General features: G+C 39.9%; 1 protein-coding gene across 1 annotated transcript in view; it reads right to left on the bottom strand.

Annotated features, from left to right (window-relative positions):
- si:dkey-215k6.1 (transmembrane protein 132C) overlaps nucleotides 1–22,107 on the bottom strand; it is a 446,622-nt gene that overhangs the window by 179,997 nt on the left and 244,518 nt on the right. The gene's annotated exons all lie outside the window — the stretch shown is intronic.

The following is a 22,107-nucleotide window of genomic DNA, read 5'->3' as shown; positions in this document are numbered from 1 at the left end:
GCCCTGCTCCTTGAAATGTGCAGTTGTGTCAAAAAAACAACACTATTTTGCTCCAAACATATTTTTTTAATCGTTCAGTTTGTGTACTTTACTGTATTGATACTTGGGATACCGCTTTTCAACAGGAAAAGTTTTTCAAAAATCACTGGAGGACGTCTTTAAATCCATGTAATTTTGCCCTTGACATTTTATTGAAATAATTCCATTCATTATGGAGGACTGCTCCTACTAGGGAGTGACAAGATGGCTGACCGGTGGCTTAAAAACCTCTCAATGGCCAATACATAGCATCGGAAATCCAGGATTTATGTTCAGCGCCTTCAGAAAGTATTCACACCCCTTCACTTTTCCACATGTTTAATTTAAAATGGATTACATTTAGATTTTGTGTCACTGGCCTACACACAATACCCAATAATGTCAAAGTGGAATTATGTTATCAGAATTTTTACAAATGAATTGAAAATGAAATGCCTTGAGTCAATAAGTATTCAACCCCTTTGTAATGGCAAGCCTAAATAAGATCAGGAGTTTTGCTTTAACAAGTCACATAAGTTCCATGGACCTACTCTGTTTGCAGTAATAATGTTTAACATGATTTTTGAATGACTACAGCATCTCTGTACCCCACATATAAAATGATCTGGAAGGTCCCAAACACAGATCCAACCACAAAGACAAGGGAGGTTTTCCAATTCTTCACAAAGAAGGGCACCTATTGGTAGATGGGGGAAAAAAATACTGCTGTTACTACAAAATACTATTTTTTATGCTTTTTTTTATTTCACCTTTATTTAACCAGGTAGGCTAGTTGAGAACAAGTTCTCATTTACAACTGCGACCTGGCCAAGATAAAGCAAAGCAGTGCGACACAAACAAAAACACAGAGTTACACATGGAATAAACAAACGTACAGTCAATAACACAATAGAAGAAGTCTATATACAGTGTGTGCAAATGAGGTAGTAAATGACAGAGTGAAAAGAAGGAAGCTATTCCAAAACATGCATCCTGTTTGCAATAAGGCACTAAATTAAAACTGGAAACAGGTAAAATCCTAGAGGAAAACCTGGTTCAGTCTGCTGTCCAACAGACAATGGGAGACAAATTCACCTTTCAGCAGGACAATAACCTAAACCACAAGGCCAAATATACACTGGAGTTGCTTAACAAGAGGATATTGAATGTTTCTGAATGGCCGAGTTACAGTTATGACTTGAAAATGATCAACAACCAATTTGACAGAGCTTGAAGAATAAAAAATAAATAATGTGCAAATATTGTACAATCCAGGTGTGGAAAGACCTGCCCAAAAAGGTGATTCTAACATGTATTGACTCAGGGGTGTGAATATTTATGTAAATGAGATATTTCTGTATATCATTAACATAAATTTGCAAACATTTCTAAAAACATGTTTTCACTTTGTCATTATGGGGTATTGTGAATAGTTATGTAAATTCAGGCTGTAACACAACAAAATGTGGAATAAGTCAAGGGGTGTGAATACTTTCTGAAGGGACTGAACATCATTGTCTGAGACTCTCTCTCTCTCTCTCTCTCTCTCTCTCTCTCTCTCTCTCTCTCTCTCTCTCTCTCTCTCTCTCTCTCTCTCTCTCTCTCTCTCTCTCTCTCTCTCTCTCTCTCTCTCTCTCTCTCTCTCTCTCTCTCTCGAAGAGGTCGGACAGGCATTGTTCATGTTGTTGACAAAATAGAAATGCAATTTGGGGGAGGAGCTAGATAGAATTTACCCATCTGATATAGCGATCAAAATAATGTTCTCACTTAGAAAATACACTCAAACTTCATTGTCTCATTTGCCCTGATGTAAACCAGGGAGGGAGATCTGAGAGGGAAAGAATAGAGTGATAAAAAACAACATATTAAGGTGTGAGCACGATCGTAGTCTCCAGAGCTTTCCACCGTTTCCCATAGCGACTGAGGGGAGAATGGAAGATCGGGGGAAGGAGTTAGGGCCTGGGGACTGTGTAGCTTGTGTGACCTCACTCAGAGGGGCAAGAGGCATGCACCTGTGTTACACACACACACAAGTAACATGTAAATACACACACCCCATATACTGGGTTCAGGTGATCTTCATCTGTATTCTTCATTCATCTGTTTGAAATCTTCTTCTCTTGGGATGTCCTAAACAATAACACAAACCTCACTCCATGGGCTAGTTTACATCCAGTGTGTGTGTGTGTGTGTGTGTGTGTGTGTGTGTGTGTGTGTGTGTGTGTGTGTGTGTGTGTGTGTGTGTGTGTGTTATGTTTTTATGTGATTCGTCCCCATGAGTCCTGGTGAAGACCACACAGTGCTCAACACTGTGTCAGTCTAATCTCTCTTAAAACATTAGGCTCTACCTAAAACTGTGTCAATCTAATCTCTCTCAACACATTAGGCTCTGCCTAAAACTGTGTCAGTCTAATCTCTCTTAAAACATTAGGCTCTGCCTGAAACGGTGTCAGTCCAATCTCTCAACACATTAGGCTCTGCCTAAAACTGTGTCAGTCTAATCTCTCTTTAAACATTAGGCTCTGCCTAAAACTGTGTCAGTCTAATCTCTCTTAAAACATTAGGCTCTGCCTAAAACTGTGTCAGTCTAATCTCTCTTAAAACATTAGGCTCTGCCTGAAACGGTGTCAGTCCAATCTCTCAACACATTAGGCTCTGCCTAAAACTGTGTCAGTCTAATCTCTCTTAAAACATTAGGCTCTGCCTAAAACTGTGTCAGTCTAATCTCTCTTAAAACATTAGGCTCTGCCTGAAACGGTGTCAGTCCAATCTCTCAACACATTAGGCTCTGCCTAAAACTGTGTCAGTCTAATCTCTCTTTAAACATTAGGCTCTGCCTAAAACTGTGTCAGTCTAATCTCTCTTTAAACATTAGGCTCTGCCTAAAACTGTGTCAGTCTAATCTCTCTTTAAACATTAGGCTCTGCCTAAAACTGTGTCAGTCTAATCTCTCTTTAAACATTAGGCTCTGCCTAAAACTGTGTCAGTCTAATCTCTCTTTAAACATTAGGCTCTGCCTGAAACGGTGAAAGGAACACAAGTGATGTTCTCCCTTAGGGGAAGTATTCTCCCTATGAAGGTATTGGATTATTTCTCTACGTTCAGGTTTCTTCCCCCAACATGCTTCCCCACAACACCACAGCACACTTAACCCTCAACCTCATCATTGACCAAACACCACAATTAATGTAACCCTCAGCCTACCTAACCACAACACTCTGCACCTGACCAGTGCTTAGCGATTAGTACTTTTTGAGGTCAGTTCTGTTCCGGTTAAATTATAAAAAAAGAATCACTTTTTTTTTCTTCGGTTGAATTTTTTCTTTTATTTGACATTAAATGCGCTATGCATTATGTGGGTTGAATGCCGTAACAACACAGAATAAAACAATTAATACAATTCACATGATGCTAGTAACTGTCCATCGCTGCTTACCACCTGTTAACCATCATTTATTCACATTATTTTACTTTGATTTCAGTTGTTTTATCTGACGCCCCGAAGCAGCGACCTATCAGCCATTGGCCCTCTAAGACCCCACCCCACAGTTCCCAGAGAGCCGTCCCGCAACCATCCGAGACGTCCCCCCCTTCCCGATAATTAAACAAAATGTAATAATTCCATTCACCACCCCCAAGAGCCCCGGTCCACCCCAAGCAGAAAACAACAATGCAAAAACAAAACCAAAGACCTCAAGGACAACAAAAATCATAATAGCCGACTGAAAATGTTGGAGGGCATGTATGACACTATTTATGTGTGTGTGTGTGTGTGTACACGCGTACAACCACCTGTGCAGCGTCAGCCTCAGGCAAACAGGCATTCGCTGTAACAACGTTGTCCCTCAGTGTCATTCAAACTTACTTTCTGTTTTGTTTTATTTTGACTTTCTTTTTTTGACCGTCATTCTATCCCCCGCTCAGCATCTCCACTCCCACTTGTCTCCAATTCCACATCCCAACCCTTAGCTTCCCTCGGCCCATCCCACCCATCTCTGCTGGCCACCCTCTTCAGATTTCTACGCACAATATATATTTCAACTATGCTGTGATGTTTAACATGCAATTTGAATCTATCTAATCGAATAGAATCCACAGATTGCAAGTTGAAGATAGATACTTTTACTAAGAGTATTAGTATATTAGTAATTGACTGACCAGGTCTCTCCAGATCTCCTAACAGTACTATTTCTAGGGTCAACAGATGAATGTTATGCTTTTTCAGCCATTCCTGAACCTGAGACCAGAAAAAGGCTACCGGAGTGCAATACCAGAACAAATGGTCTATTGATTCTGTACCCTCACAACAAAATCTGCAGAGCTGCAGCAACGACTGTGCCCCAAATATTCAAAATGTTTTTGGTGGCAAGAATTCTGTACAATAATTTTAGCTGAAAAGCACGAAGTCTTGTATATCAACTCATACACCCTGTACCATGGAATCGGTACATCAAAAATCTCTTCCCAACTATTTTACAATCTGTATGGCACAGCTGTCAACATCCTGGTCCTCAAATGAAACTGGTATACTTTCCTATTTATGCTATTTTTATTCCTCCACCAGTTTTGATCCTTTATATTGGGCAGACAGACCAGTTCCCTACCTCCTCCCACTGCCACCTGCCTCCTCCATTTTTGAGGTAATGCTGGAATCAATTGGTTGTACTCTTGGATTGAGCAGACCTTCCCGTAGTACAATTCTGATAAATCCATTAAAACACATAACTCTACCATTCCAATTTACAATATCATTTAAAAACAAAATACACCTTTCAAACATATTTTCCATAAATGCAGGTCTTTTATCAAGCTGTATGTTTGAGTTCAGCCATAATATTTGTTTTAACATGTGGTTCTGTCTCCTCAGGGGGAGGACATTTAAATTGTAGCCAGCTCTGCAACTCTTGTTTGAAAATCAGAGAGATACGTTGAAAAAGGCTCCATTTTCAATTAATCGAAAATGAGACATGGCAATCTGCACAAAGGAAAAAAAGGCCATTTTTAAGCTTTTCTTCTAATCTACTGGAGGACCATTTAAGGTTCAAGCAAAACTGTTGAATAAGTGAAGCTTTTAGAGAGAGGTTTAGTGCTTTTATATTTAATAATCTCAACCCACCCAATTCATATTGATTATATAGATAGGCACATTTTATCTTATTATTTCAGTCCAAGTCATCATCTAATCTTTACAGAGCTGCTGACTATGCTGTCTGACAAAATCACTATTTTAGTAGTTCTTCAAAGTAAATAAATTATACTTTTATGGCTGCTGAATACCAACTATCAATCACTTAGATCAGGTATTTTCAGGTAGAGATACCACAAAAAAACGTATCTCTATGTATCCCCTCTTGATCGCACTTTCTTCTGCCACTTCCGTAGCAGGCATAAAAGAAACACAGACTGGACAAGTAGCCACGCAATGGATTATGGTCATTGTAGTTAATGATCATGTTTGCTGCACTACACTATGTAGAACATGGCGGCATGTAGCCTAGTGGTTAGAGCGTTGGGCCAGTAGCTGAAAGGTTGCTGGATCGAATCCCTTAGCTGACAAGGTAAAAATCTGTAGTTCTGCCCCTGAGCAAGGCAGTTAACCCACTGTTCCCCGGGCGCCGAAGACGTGGATGTCGATTAAGGAAGTCACCTGCACCTCTCTGATTCAGAGGGGTTGGGTTAAATGAGGAAGACACATTTCAGTTGAAGGCATTCAGTTGTACAACTGACTAGGTATCTTCCCCATTGGCCTGTTGAAAACTACAACTACATCGCACAGTTTGGGCACGATCTGATTTATCTCTAGAGAAACTGCTGTGCAGCATTGAGCTCACAGAAAAAATACGGAACAAAATTAATAATTGAACTGAAGTTGGTTAATCGCTCAGCTCTACTTCTTGCCTAAACCTTACCCTTACCCCAGCTCTTACCCTAACCTTAACCCTAACCTTTACCCTAACCCTTACCTTAACCCTTGCCCTAACCCTTACCTTAACCCTAACCTTAACCCTTTCCCTAACCTTAACCCTAACCTTTACCCTAACCCTTACCTTAACCCTTGCCCTAACCCTTACCTTAACCCTAACCCTTACCTTACCCATTCCCTTACCTTAACCTTAACCCTTACACTTTCCCTAACCCTAACCTTAACCCTTTCCCTAACCTTAACCCTAACCTTTACCCTAACCCTTACCTTAACCCTTGCCCTAACCCTTACCTTAACCCTAACCCTTACCTTACCCATTCCCTTACCTTAACCTTAACCCTTACACTTTCCCTAACCCTAACCTTAACCCTTTCCCTAACCTTAACCCTAACCTTAACTCTAACCTTAACCTTAACCCTTTCCCTAACCCTTACCTTTACCCTAACCCTAACCCATACCCTAACTAACCATAACACTCTCCACCTAGTGGTCGCAACCATATTCCCTATATAGTGCACTACTCTAAAACAGGGCTCATAGGGGAATAGGATGTCATTTCAGATTCACACTAGAGGCACTGAGCACCTCATTGCCTGCATGCATTATTGAACGTTTTATGTAACGTCAAAAACAGCTCATTCTGCAAAAGTCAACAAACAAACAATCATTCTATGACAGAGTGGTAGCAGAGTATTTTGTTTAAGAAAATGTAAAGAGATCAATAATTCATTATTAGCAAATAAAAACGTTGGTCAATATTGTAGGTAGAGGTTTATATTAGGACCATCATAACATATTTTCTTGTCAATTTAAACAGAGACCATTAGCTTAACAGTTCACTCTTCTCAAAGCAGATGCAGTCTATGCTGAAGCATCCGGGCTCTTTACAAATCAAGCTGCAGTGTTCCATTTCTAAATGACAGCCGCTTGCCCCCTTTTCTATTTCAAAATGTTACAGGGTTTTCGCAAACTGCGCCGGCTGCACTGAGTGTAAAATGGAGCCTTTACACTTACATTCATGAATGAAAATTGAACACTCGTTAGGAAATTGCACGTTACATGTTTGACCATGTTCTTCCAACCACGTATTCGGCATGCAGCTTGACACCGCTCATTACCCACCTCTTTAAACAACTGTTACTTTAATCATGTGCATTGCCTGTATCTAAATATGCTAAACCAATCAAAATGTATTCATGATCTTAATTCAAGAATGACATAAATGTTACATTGATTTACATAAGCCATTCAGACCGAAATAAACACGTTATGGCTGACTAACCCATTTGTAATATTCATGAAACATAAAAAAGGTTAAGTGAAAATGTACACAGGATTATGTTTTTCAGGTCACTAAGAGGCTCATGTGGAACAATGTATATAAACCTCTATAGTTACTTAACAGCTCTTGGTTTGGGATGAATTCTTAACATGATTTGCAAAAGACAACAAACCCTTTAAAAATATGAAACATCTGTCAGACGGTTTTTATCCAAAAGCGACTTACAACAGTTAGGATGTGCATTTTCACATGGGTGGTCCCAGCGGGAATCGAACCTGCAACCCTGGTGTTGCTATCACCATGCTCTACCATGTGATTCACACAGGACCATTTCGCGGCTAGTTGGCGATTATCTCTGTGTGCTCTACCTCCTGTAGGAAAAACAGTCGAAATAAGATTACGACCATATAAGGCAGTGTCTCCTAAATGGCCTCCTACGCACTATGTAACATACTACTGCAGTCTGTCATCCCTGCCGGAGGAAAATTGCAATTTTATGACTGCACATTATTACTCACTTTATCAAGCAACAGGATTTAGAGCAGGGATGGACAACTGGTGGCCCGCGTACCCCGGCCTTCGAACAATTTTTTTTAATCAATAAATAAATGTCGTTTCTATTTATTTTAATTCTTAGGAACTCATTTGGGGGCTCTACTTAATGTTGAGAGTTAGAATAGTAGAATAGAAAAAGGTGCATTTTCTAAATGTGGTTGTGCATCAGCAGTTTCTCTTGTTATGTCAGTCACTGACAGCCACTCAATTAGTCCATGTCAGCAAACTGCAACAATTTCTCTACACCCCATTGCAAATGTGGAGAATTGCAGAAAATGTACATTAAAACGTACCTTTTCCTCCAGACATCTACTTGTTTGTAAAGAAAAACTGATCAATAACAACAAAGGCTCATGGAATTTATGCTCTGTGGAGACATATATTTATCTGTTATGATATTACAGTCCTCTTATTTGTGGCGTCATTAAAATAGCACCCGAATGCCCTATGGGCCCTTGTCAATTCACAGAGAACTAGGAAAGCAAGAGAACTGGCTAGTTATCTAACTAGGTATAGTGCTGGAGCTATATGACTGGGACTAGGCTGTATGATAGGGGCTGGGCTATAGAACTGGGCTATATGAGAGGTTAATATATAGATGAGGTTGATATATCGATGACGTTAATATATAGATGAGGTTATTATATAGATGAGGTTAATTGTAACGCTCGTCGTTAGAAGGAGACGTGGACCAAAGCGCAGCGTGGTAAGTGTTCATGATAATTTATTTCATGAAACACTCAAACAAGAATAACCAAAAGTACGAAAGCGAACAGTTCCGTCAGGCATAGACGCTAAACAGAAAATAACCTCCCACAAACACAGGTGGAAAACAGTTTTTTTTACCTTTATTTAACTAGGCAAGTCAGTTAAGAACAAATTCTTATTTTCAATGACAGCCTAGGAACAGTGGGTTAACTTCCTGTTCAGGGGCAGAACGACAGATTTGTACCTTGTCAGCTCAGGGATTTTAACTTGTAACCTTCAGTTACTAGTCTAATGCTCTAACCACTAGGCTACCCTGCCGCCCCAAGTATGATTCCCAATCAGAGACAATGATAGACAGCTGCCTCTCATTGGGAACCCTACTCGGCCCAAAAACAAAGCAACAGAAAACATAGACTTCCCCACCCGAGTCACACCCTGACCTAACCAAACATAGAGAATAATAAGGATCTCTACGGTCAGGGCGTGACATTAATATATAGATGAGGTTAATATATAGATGAGGTTGATATATAGATGAGAGGTAATATATAGATGAGGTTAATATATATATGAGAGGTTAATATATACAGCTGGAAAAAATTAAGAGACCACTGCAAAATGACCAGTTTCTCTGGATTTACTATTTATAGGTATGTGTTTGGGTAAAATTAAATAAAAAAATAAAATAAAAAAAAAAATAAAAAAAAATATATATATATATATATATATATATATATATATATATATATATATATATATTTCTCTCAAATTCCAAATACAAACATTGTCATTTAGAGCATTTCTTTGTAGAAAATGACAACTGGTCAAAACAACAAAAAAGATGCAGTGTTGTCAGTCCTCGAATAATGCAAAGAAAATAAGTTCATATTCATTTTTAAACACAATAATAATGTTTTAACTTAGGAAGAGTTCAGAAATCAATATTTGGTGGAATAACCCTGATTGACAATCACAGCTTTCATGCGTCTTGGCATGCTCTCCACCAGTCTTTCACATTGATGGGTGATTGAAGCAGCTCGGCTTTGTTTGATGGCTTGTGACAATTCATCTTCCTCTTGATCACATTCCAGAGGTTTACAATGGGGTTCAGGTATGGAGATTGGGCTGGCCATGACAGGGTCTTGATCTGGTGGTCTTCCATCCACACCTCGATTGACCTGGCTGTGTGGCATGAAGCATTGTCCTGCTGGAAAATCCAATCCTCAGTGTTGGGGAACATTGTCAGAGCAGAAGGAAGAAAGTTTTGTTCCAGGACACGCCTTGTACGTGGCTTCATTCATGCGTCCTTCACAAAGACATATCTGCCTGATTCCAGATCATCACCAATCCTCCACCAAATTTCACAGTGGGTGCGAGACCTGGAGAGGCCTACAAGCCACAGTGTTTCGCACCCACTGTGAAATTTGGTGGAGGATCAGTGCCACCTTTCCAACAAGTCAAATTTGGTGGAGGATCGATGCCACCTTTCCAACAAGTCAGTTCCTCAAACTTCTGCCCTGCGATAGCTGCCAAGGTCAACTGTTAGTGCTGTTATTGTAAAGTGGAAACGTCTTGGAGCAACAACGGCTCAGCCGCGAAGTGGTAGGCCACACAAGCTCACAAAATGGGAACACTGAGTGCTGAAGCGCGTAGCACGTAAAAATTGTCTATCCTCAGTTGCAACACTCACTTCCGAGTTCCAAACTGCCTTTGGAAGCAACGTCAGCACAATAACTGTTTGTCGGGAGTTTCATAAAACGGGTTTCCATAGTCAAGCAGCTGCACACAAGCCTAAGATCACCATAAGCTTCACCATCTGGCAGTCCGACGGACGAATCTGGGTTTGGCGGATGCCATGAGAACGCTACCTGCCCCAATGCAGAGTGCCAACTGTAAAGTTTGGTGGAGTAGGAATAATGCTCTGGTGCTGTTTTTCATGGTTTCTCATGGTTCGGGCTAGGCCCCTTAGTTCCAGTGAAGTGAAATATTAATGCTACAGCATACAAGACATTCTAGACGATTCTGTGCTTCCAACTTTGTGGAAACAGTTTGGGAAGGCCCTTTCCTCTCATCTATATATTAACCTCTCATTAATATATTAACCTCATCTATACAATAAACTCTCATCTACAGTAGAAGTCGGAAGTTTACATACACTTAGGTTGGAGTCATTAAAACTCATTTTTCAACCACTCCACAAAATTCTTGTTAACAAACTATAGTTTTGGCAAGTCGGTTAGGTTATCAGAAGTTTACATACACTAAGTTGAATGTGCCTTTAAACAGCTTGGAAAATTCCAGAAAACGATGTCATGGCTTTCGAAGCTTCTGATAGGCTAATTTACATCATTTGAGTCAATTGGAGGTGTATCTGTGGATGTATTTCAAGGCCTACCTTCAAACTCAGTGCCTCTTTGCTTGACATGATGGGAAAATCAAAAGAAATCAGCCAAGACCTCAGAAGACCTTTTTTGACTTCCACAAGTCTGGTTCATCCTTGGGAGCAATTTCCAAACGCCTATCTGTACAAACAGTAGTACACAAGTATAAACACCATGGGACCACGCAGCCGTCATACCGCTCAGGAAGGAGACACGTTCTGTCTCCGTGAGATGAACGTACTTTGGTGTGAAAAGTGCAAATCAATCCCAGAACAACAGCAAAGGACCTTGTGAAGATGCTGGAGGAAACAGGTACAAAAGGATCTATATCCACTGCAAAACGAGTTCTATATCGACATAACCTGACAGGCCACTCAGCAAGGAAGAAGCCACTGCTCCAAAACCACCATAAAAACCCAGACTACGGTTTGCAACTGCACATGGGGACAAAGATTGTACTTTTTGGAGAAATGTCCTCTGGTCTGATGAAACAAAAATAGAACTGTTTGGTCATAATGACCATCATTATGTTTGGAGGAAAAAGGGGGAGGCTTGCAAGCCGAAGAACACCATCCCAACCGTGAAGCATGGGGGCGGCAGCATCATGTTGTAGGGGTTCGTTGCTGCAGGAGGGACTGTTGCACTTCACAAACTAGATGGCATCATGAGGAAGGTGAAGGAAAAAAGGAACCCGCACACTGCTCTTGATAGTATCACTGATCTTTAATAAGCTTATGTATCAGCCTCAAGGCCGTGAGGCCGATACGTAAGCTTATTAAAGATCAGTGATACTATCAACAGCAGTGTGCGGTTTGCTTTTTCCTTCATCTTGTTCAACTGTTACCATGCACCTGCAAAAAAGATTGCTCAGATGTGCGAGTGCCTTTTGAATCATGAGGAAGGGAAATTATGTGGATATATTAAAGCAACATCTCAAGACATCAGTCAAGAAGTTAAAGCTTGGTTGCAAATGGGTCTTCCAAATGGACAATGACCCCAAGCATACTTCCAAAGTTGTGGCAAAATGGCTTAAGGACAACAAAGTCAAGGTCTTGGAGTGGCCATCACAAAGCGCTGACCTCAATCCTATAGAAAATGTGTGGGCAGAACTGAAAAAGCGTGTGCGAGCAAGAAGGCCTACAAACCTGACTCAGTTACACCAGCTCTGTCAGGAGGAATGGGCCTACATTCCCCCAACTTATTGTGGGAAGCTTGTGGAAGGCTACCCGAAATGTTTGACCTAAGTTAAACAATTTAAAGGCAATGCTACCAAATACTAATTGAGTGTATGTAAACTTCTGACCCACTGGGAATGTGATGAAAGAAATAAAAGCTGAAATAAATCATTCTCTCTACTATTATTCTGACATTTCACATTCTTAAAATTTAGTGGTGATCCTAACTGACCTAAAACAGGGGATTTTTACTAGGATTAAATGTCAGGAATTGTGGAAAAACTGAGTTTAAATGTATTTGGCTAAGGTGTATGCAAACACCCGACTTCAACTGTATATATTAACCTCATCTGTATATTAACATCTCATCTATATATTAACATCTCATCTGTATATTAACCTCATCTATAAATTAACCTCATCTATATATTAATCTCTCATCTATATATTAACCTCATCTATATATTAACCTCATCTACATCTTACCTCTCATCTATATATTAACCTCTCATCTATATATCCACCTCTCATGTATATATTAATCTCTAATCTATTTATTAACCTCATCTATATATTAATCTCTCATCTATATATTAACCTCATCTATATATTAATCTCATCTATCTATTAACCTCTATATATTGACATTTAATCTATATATTAACCTAATCTATATATTAACACCTCATCTATATATTAAACTCATCTATATATTCATTTCATCTATATATTAATCTCTCATCTATATATTAACCTCATCTACATATTAACCTCATCTACATATTAACCTCTCATCTATACAATAACCTCTCATCTATATATTAACCTCATCTACATATTAACCTCATCTACATATTAACCTCATCTACATATTAACCTCTCATCTATACAATAACCTCTCATCTATATATTAATCTCATCTACATATTAACCTTATCTACATATTAACCTCTCATCTATACAATAATCTCTCATCTATATATTAATCTCATCTATATATTAAACTCATCTATATATTAACCTCTCATCTATACAATAACCTCATCTATATATTCATCTCATCTATATATTCACCTCATCTATATATTAACCTCATCTACATATTAACCTCATCTACATATTAACCTCTCATCTATACAATAACCTCTCATCTATATATTAATCTCATCTATACATTAACCTCATCTATATATTAATCTCATCTACATATTAACCTCATCTACATATTAACCTCTCATCTATACAATAACCTCTCATCTATATATTAACCTCATCTACATATTAACCTCATCTACATATTAACCTCTCATCTATACAATAACCTCTCATCTATATATTAATCTCATCTATATATTAAACTCATCTATATATTAACCTCATCTATATATTAATCTCATCTACATATTAACCTCATCTACATATTAAACTCTCATCTATACAATAACCTCTCATCTATATATTAATCTCTCATCTATATATTAATCTCTCATCTATACATTAACCTCATCTATATATTAATCTCTCATCTATACAATAACCTCATCTATATATTAACCTCATCTACATATTAACCTCTCATCTATACAATAACATCATCTATATATTAACCTCATCTACATATTAACCTCATCTACATATTAACCTCATCTACATATTAATCTCATCTACATATTAACCTCATCTACATATTAACCTCATCTACATATTATACTCTCATCTACATATTAACCTCATCTACATATTATACTCTCATCTATACAATAACCTCATCTATATATTAATCTCATCTATATATTAACCTCATCTATATATTAACCTCTCATCTATACAATAACCTCTCATATATATATTAATCTCATCTACATATTAATCTCATCTACATATTAACCTCATCTACATATTAACCTCATCTACATATTAACCTCATCTATATATTAACCTCATCTATATATTAACCTCATCTATATATTAACCTCATCTATATATTAACCTCATCTACATATTAACCTCATCTATATATTAACCTCATCTATATATTAACCTCATCTATATATTAATCTCATCTACATATTAACCTCATCTATATATTAACCTCATCTACATATTAAGCTCATCTACATATTAACCTCTCATCTATACAATAATCTCTCATCTATATATTAATCTCATCTATATATTAAACGCATCTATATATTAACCTCATCTATATATTGATCTCTCATCTATACATTAACCTCATCTATATATTCATCTCATCTATATATTAATCGCTCATCTATATATTAACCTCATCTATACATTAACCTCATCTATATATTAATCTCATCTATATATTAATCCCATCTACATATTAACCTCATCTACATATTAACCTCTCATCTATACAATAACCTCTCATCTATATATTAATCTCATCTATATATTAAACTCATCTATATATTAACCTCTCATCTATACAATAACCTCTCATCTATATATTAACCTCATCTACATATTAACCTCATCTACATATTAACCTCTCATCTATACATTAACCTCTCATCTATATATTAACCTCATCTATATATTAACCTCATCTACATATTAACCTCATCTACATATTAACCTCTCATCTATACAATAACCTCTCATCTATATATTAACCTCATCTATATATTAATCTCATCTATATATTAACCTCTCATCTATATATTAACCTCATCTATATATTAACCTCATCTACATATTAACCTCATCTACATATTAACCTCATCTATATATTAATCTCTCATCTACATATTAACCTCATCTACATATTAACCTCATCTACATATTAACCTCATCTACATATTAACCTCATCTACATATTATACTCTCATCTATACAATAACCTCATCTATATATTAATCTCATCTTTATATTAACCTCATCTATATATTAACCTCTCATCTATACAATAACCTCTCATATATATATTAATCTCATCTACATATTAACCTCATCTACATATTAACCTCATCTACATATTAACCTCTCATCTATACAATAACCTCTCATCTACATATTAACCTCATCTATATATTAACCTCATCTATATATTAACCTCATCTATATATTAACCTCATCTACATATTAACCTCATCTACATATTGACCTCATCTACATATTAACCTCATCTACATATTAACCTCATCTATATATTAACCTCTCATCTATACAATAACCTCTCATCTATATATTAACCTCATCTACATATTAAGCTCATCTACATATTAACCTCTCATCCATTAATCCATCCCTCATGGCCGTAAAACATGCTCATCCAGCTCCCATTCTTCTCCACGGCCGTAAACCACTATTCCAAGACAACACCGAAGGCATACTGCAGTGCCACAGAGAGATCTGGGGACATAGACTACATTGTCTATGACTGGGGATGCTGAAACAGTGCTTGGGTTTAACTGTTCAGTATGGCCTCATAACAAAAAAAATACCACACAGACACAACAATATCTATATTTTCAGCCAGATATTCACGTATGAAACATTGGATCTGATCATCTGATCACAAGACGGCCACTAATAATGTATAAGCAGTCCAATGGCAGTTATTATCCATTCTTTAAAACTCTTCTTCTCTATGCTGTTTAATTATCTGTATCAGACCAGACCATAACTCCACATTACAGCCGTCTGTCATCACGGTAACCTCAGGGCCAGTATTCAGGAAGTGTCTCTGAGTAGCGAAGCTTATCTAGGATCAGGTACCACCATGTCCATGTAGCTTATTCATTATGAGCTAAGAGGCTAAACTGAGATGCTTTATGTAGACGGGTGGATCTAAACCTCTCATTCTCTAACGCTCCGCACCCACACTAGTCATACTGAAGAAAAAAACAAAGCGTTGTTTAAGAGACAGAAAATATCATGAGTCACATGTGACACACTAGGCTGCCATAAACATTAAGCGCTCAGCATTTAAACAACATTTTGTTGTATTCAATTATTATAGTGTACAAATTGCACATGAAGGCTGTGACTTAATTAGAATTAAATAAAAATGATATGACAATTGTCTTATTAGGCCTTTGAATTCACTTTTAGAAACATGAGTTTGGCCAGAGTCCGTGGCTTCAGGCTCACGCGATGGTGCTTGGAGAGGACAGCAGCGGAAAATACCCTCTCTGCGCTTACAGAGCCACTGGGGATGCTCAACACCCTTCGGGCAAACTCTTGCCAGTCTTGTCAGGGATGCAGAGTTGTTTTTGTATTTTTCTATAGGTAGGCCTAAAGGATTTTAGGCAAAATAACCCAATCAAAACAGAAAGATCCTTGAAAGAGGTAGGATGTCATCAGGCCTATTGGGCCGACATCAATGATGGTCTATTGTATAGTTAACAGAACCAAAATGAACCAAACTTTTAAGAGGTCAGATTTTTGGTTTATAAATACTTTGCTACAATGACACACTTAGTTATCTACCCTCCTCATTATTTTCTGTTAGGATGTGCATGTAGTAAGTATTTTATTTTATTTATTTATTTCACCTTTATTTAACCAGGTAGGCAAGTTGAGAACAAGTTCTCGTTTACAATTGCGACCTGGCCAAGATAAAGCAAAGCAGTTCGACACATACAACAACACAGAGTTATACATGAAGTAAAACAAACATACAGTCAATAATACAGTAGAAAAATAAGTCTATATACAATGTGAGCAAATGAGGTGAGATAAGGGAGGTAAAGGCAAAAAAAGGCCATGGTGGCAAAGTAAATACAATATAGCAAGTAAAACACTGGAATGGTAGATTTGTAGTGGAAGAAAGTGCAAAGTAGAAATATAAATAATGGGGTGCAAAGGAGCAAAATAAATAAACACAGTAGGGGAAGAGGGAGTTGTTTGGGCTAAATTATAGATGGGCTATGTACAGGTGCAGTGATCTGTGAGCTGCTCTGACAGCTGGTGCTTAAAGCTAGTGAGGGAGATAAGTGTTTCCAGTTTCAGAGATTTTTGTAGTTCGTGCCAGTCATTGGCAGCAGAGAACTGGAAGGAGAGACGCCCAAAGGAGGACTTGGCTTTGGGGGTGACCAGAGAGATATACCTGCTGGAGCGCGTGCTACAGGTGGGTGCTACTATGGTGACCAGTGAGCGGAGATAAGGGGGGACTTTACCTAGCAGGCAGGGTCTTGTAGATGACCTGGAGCCAGTGGTTTTGGCGACGAGTATGAAGCGAGGGCCAGCCAACGAGAGCGTACAGGTCGCAGTGGTGGGTAGTATATGGGGATTTGGTGAAAAAACGGATGACACTGTGATAGATTGCATCTGGTTTATTGAGTAGGGTATTGGAGGCTATTTTGTAAATGACATCGCCAAAGTCGAGGATCGGTAGGATGGTCAATTTTACGAGGGTATGTTTGGCAGCATGAGTGAAGGATGCTTTGTTGCAAAATAGGAAGCCAATTCTAGTTTTAACTTTGGATTGGAGATGTTTGATGTGAGTCTGGAAGGAGAGCTTACAGTCTAACCAGACACCTAGGTATTTGTAGTTGTCCACATATTCTAAGTCAGAACGGGCAGGTGCAGGCAGCGATCGGTTGAAGAGCATGCATTTAGTTTTACTTGAATTTAAGAGCAGTTGGAGGCCACGGAAGGAGAGGTGTATGGCATTGAAGCTCGTATGGAGGGTTGTTAACACAGTGTCCAAAGAAGGGCCAGAACTATACAGAATGGTGTCGTTTGCGTAGAGGTGGATCAGAGACTCACCAGCAGCAAGAGCGACATCATTGATGTATACAGAGAAAAAAGTTGGCCCAAGAATTGAACCCTGTGGCACCCCAATAGAGACTACCAGAGGCCCGGACAACAGGCCATCCGATTTGACACATTGAACTCTATCAGAGAAGTAGTTGGTGAACCAGGCGAGGCAATCATTTGAGAAACCAAGGCTATTGAGTCTTCCGATGAGGATGTGGTGATTGAGAGAGTCGAAAGCCTTGGCCAGGTCAATGAATATGGCAGCACAGTATTGTTTCTTATCGATGGCGGTTACGATATTGTTTAGGACCTTGAGCGTGGCTGAGGTGCACCCATGACCAGCTCTGAAACCAGATTGCATAGCGGAGAAGGTGCGGTGGGATTCGAAATGGTCGGTAATCTGTTTGTTGACTTGGCTTTCGAAGACCTTAGAAAGGCAGGGTAGGATAGATATAGGTCTGTAGCAGTTTGGGTCAAGAGTGTCCCCTCCTTTGAAGAGGGGGATGACAGCAGCTGCTTTCCAATCTTTGGGAATCTCAGACAACACGAAAGAGAGGTTGAACAGGCTAGTAATAGGGGTTGCAACAATTTTGGCAGATCATTTTAGAAAGAAAGGGTCCAGATTGTCTAGCCCGGCTGATTTGTAGGGGTCCAGATTTTGCAGCTCTTTCAGAACATCAGCTGACTAGATTTGGGAGAAGGAGAAATGGGGAAGGCTTAGGCGAGTAGCTGTGGGGGGTGCAGTGCTGTTGACCGCGGTAGGGGTAGCCAGGTGGAAAGCATGGCCAGCCGTAGAAAAATGCTTATTGAAATTCTCAATTATAGTGGATTTATCGGAGGTGACAGAGTTTCCTATCCTCAGTGCAGTGGACAGCTGGGAGGAGGTGTTCTTATTCTCCATGCACTTCACAGTGTCCCTAGCTTGAAAAAGCTAGCCTTGGCATTTCTAACTGTCTGTGTATATTGGTTTCTAACTTCCCTGAAAAGTTGCATATCACGGGGGCTGTTCGATGCTAATGCAGAACACCACAGGATGTTTTTGTGTTGGTTAAGGGCAGTCAGGTCTGGAGAGAAACAAGGGCTATATCTGTTCCTGGTTCTACATTTCTTGAATGGGGCATGCTTATTTAAGATGGTGAGGAAGGCATTTAAAAAAAATAACCAGGCATCCTCTACTGACAGGATGAGGTCAATATCCTTCCAGGATACCCGGGCCAGGTCGATTAGAAAGGCTTGCTCGCTGAAATGTTTCAGGGAGTGTTTGACAGTGTTGAGTGGAGGTCGTTTGACCGCTGACCCATTACGGATGCAGGCAATCGCTGATCGCTGAGATCTTGGTTGAAAACAGCAGAGGTGTATTTAGAGGGCAAGTTGGTTAGGATGATATCTATGAGAGTACCCGTGTTTACGGCTTTGGGGTGGTACCTGGTAGGTTCATTGATAATTTGTGTGAGATTGAGGGCATCAAGCTTAGATTGTAGGATGGCTGGGGTGTTAAGCATGTCCCAGTTTAGGTCACCTAGCAGCACGAGCTCTGAAGATAGATGGGGGGCAACCAGTTCACATATGGTGTCCAGGGCACAGCTGGGGGCAGAAGGTGGTCTATAGCAGGCGGCAACGGTGAGAGACTTGTTTTTAGAGAGATGGATTTTTAAAAGTAGAAGTTCAAATTGTTTGGGTGCAGACCTGGATAGTAGGACAGAACTCTGCAGGCTATCTCTGCAGTAGATTGCAACACCGCCCCCTTTGGCCGTTCTATCTTGTCTGAAAATGTTGTAGTTAGGGATGAAGATTTCAGAGTTTTTGGTGGACTTCCTAAGCCAGGATTCAGACACGGCTAGGACATCCGGGTTGGCAGAGTGTGCTAAAGCAGTGAATAAAACAAACTTAGGGAGGAGGCTTCTAATGTTAACATGCATGAAACTAAGGCTATTACGGTTACAGAAGTCATCAAAAGAGAGTGCCTGGGGAATAGGAGTGGAGCTAGGCACTGCAGGGCCTGGATTCACCTCTACATCACCAGAGGAACAGAGGAGGAGTATGATAAGGGTGCGGCTAAAAGCTATGAGAATTGGTCGTCTATGACGTCCGGAATAGAGAGTAAAAGGAGCAGGTTTCTGGGGGCGATAAAAATAGCTTCAAGGTATAATGTACAGACAAAGGTATGGTAGGATGTGAATACAGTGGAGGTAAACCTAGGCATTGAGTGATGATGAGAGAGATATTGTCTCTAGAAACATCATTGAAACCAGAAGATGTCATAGCATGTGTGGTTGGTGAAACTGAAAGGTTGGATAAGGTATAATGAGCAGGGCTAGAGGCTCTACAGTGAAATAAGCCAATAAATACTAACCAGAACAGCAATGGACAAGGCATATGGACATTAAGGAGAGGCATGCTTAGCCGAGTGATCATAAGGGTCCAGTAAGATTCAGATAGCTAGCCGGGCCATAGGTAGCAAGCTGGCAGAAGATGGAGGGAGGTCTGTTTTTAGCCACCTCGTGCGTTTCCGTCTGTAGATTAGTGGGGTTCCGTGTGGTAGGGGGTTACCAATCCAATTGGGAAAATAGTTATAGTTATAGTGGCCCAAGAAAATTGTCCGATAGACCTATTCAGATAGCAGCCGATAAGACAGCTAACGATTAGCGGGCCGCAGATGGGCGTTCAGGTTACGTCGCGACGGAGGGGCCAGTTGGATAACTCCCTCGGGCAGATAACGTCGGTAGTCCAGTCGTGAAGGCCCGATGGGGCTCCGCATCGGCAGTAAAACGGGTCCGGATAGGTGATTGTAGCCCAGGAGTGGCTGATGGAACTCCTCAGCTGGCTAGCTCCGGAATAATTTATGTTAGCTCCGGGACCGACGTTAGCCAATAGTCACTCGGGTAGCAGCTAGCTAGCTGCAAGATCCAGGTGTAAATGTCAATAGCCTGCAGTAGAAATCCAGGGATATGGAGAGAAAATAGGTCCGGTATGCTCTGGTCTGAGTCGCGCTGTACAAAACTGGTGATAGCTTTTCGAGCTAAGGGATAGCTGATGACCGCCAACCATGGCTAGCTGAACTCCAACGTTAGCCAGTGAACTGGCCAACCTCTGGCTAACCTCTGGCTAGCTTCTGTTGTGGATTTCAGATTTGAGGTAAATAATACTTATTTTTTTTAAATTGGTGAGGCAGGTTGCAGGAGAGTGTTTTGAAGAAAAGATGTAAATATATATATATACACGGGACACGACAAGAGGAGGACAAGGGACGTCTGACTGCTATGCCATCTTGGAGTACACAATCATGTCTTTTCAGATTCCACAATGATTCTTTAGTTGTGGACACTACATCACCGCACTCCCTCTCTTGCTCTTGGTCCTCATCTTTGTAAGTCACCTTGATTTTGCACCTGAGTATTTTATCAGTTTCTTTATGAAAATATTTACCGAACTCCATGACAGTAGCTAAAGCAAGTCGCTATAGCAGCACACAAGTAGACTAGAAATGCATGCTGGGCCGGGCATGCCCTGAGTTTGCTAAATGAAATGAGCACTACTGGAGCGAAATTGGAGCAGGCGAGAAGGACAACGCTCCAGCCAGCGCTCAGCTCCACTCACATACTCTGATTCAGACAAGCCAGCACTAACACAATGGAGATATTGACAAAATGCTGTCTGAATACCTACTAAAACTTTTTGGGCAACTCCCCTGTTAGCTATGTAGCATTTGTACGTCTGAATGATCTACGCAATATCATCATCATCCAGGAGGCATTTATGGTTTTCTTGAATCTAGCAACTATACCGGCCTCCTTCAGTCAAACCCTGGGCACCAACCAACCACCCAAGTCGTCCAATTAACTAGAAACCAAACAGAAGAAAACTAGCTGAAACGGGGAGGGAACTCCCTAAATTTGTCCAATCAGAAACGTTGCAAAAGCCTACACATTGAGGACAAGTGTGACTCCTCAGCCCAGGGCTAAAGCTTAGCCCAGGGTTAACAAATGCTTGTGTGAACTAATCTAGCCCCGGGTCAGTCTAGCCTGGGGCTTAGAACAATGCAGTGTAGAAAGGCCTACGGAGGAACTAGGGGAACTGGAGATAACCACTCAGAGTTTACACACTGAGGGACTAGTGGAACGGAAGTTGCCAGTTATATATGCAACAACAGCAGGGAATCTCAAATCTCTCCTCCACACCAGTCCGAGTTCTTCTTCTGCCTACAAAACCTGCCATGGGGCTTTCTGGTTTTCCTCCTGCCTCATCCTCCTCCCTTCTCCTTCCACCCTTCTCGAGAGCAGGTGAAAGACTAGACGTTCGCCATACGACCTGGCAAACAAATCTATGTTCCAC

The sequence above is a fragment of the Salmo trutta genome, chromosome 27, assembly GCF_901001165.1.
Source record: "Salmo trutta chromosome 27, fSalTru1.1, whole genome shotgun sequence".
Lineage (NCBI taxonomy): Eukaryota > Metazoa > Chordata > Actinopteri > Salmoniformes > Salmonidae > Salmo > Salmo trutta.
The sequence above is the reverse complement of the archived record's forward strand: the minus strand, read 5'-3'. Positions and strand labels throughout refer to the sequence as shown.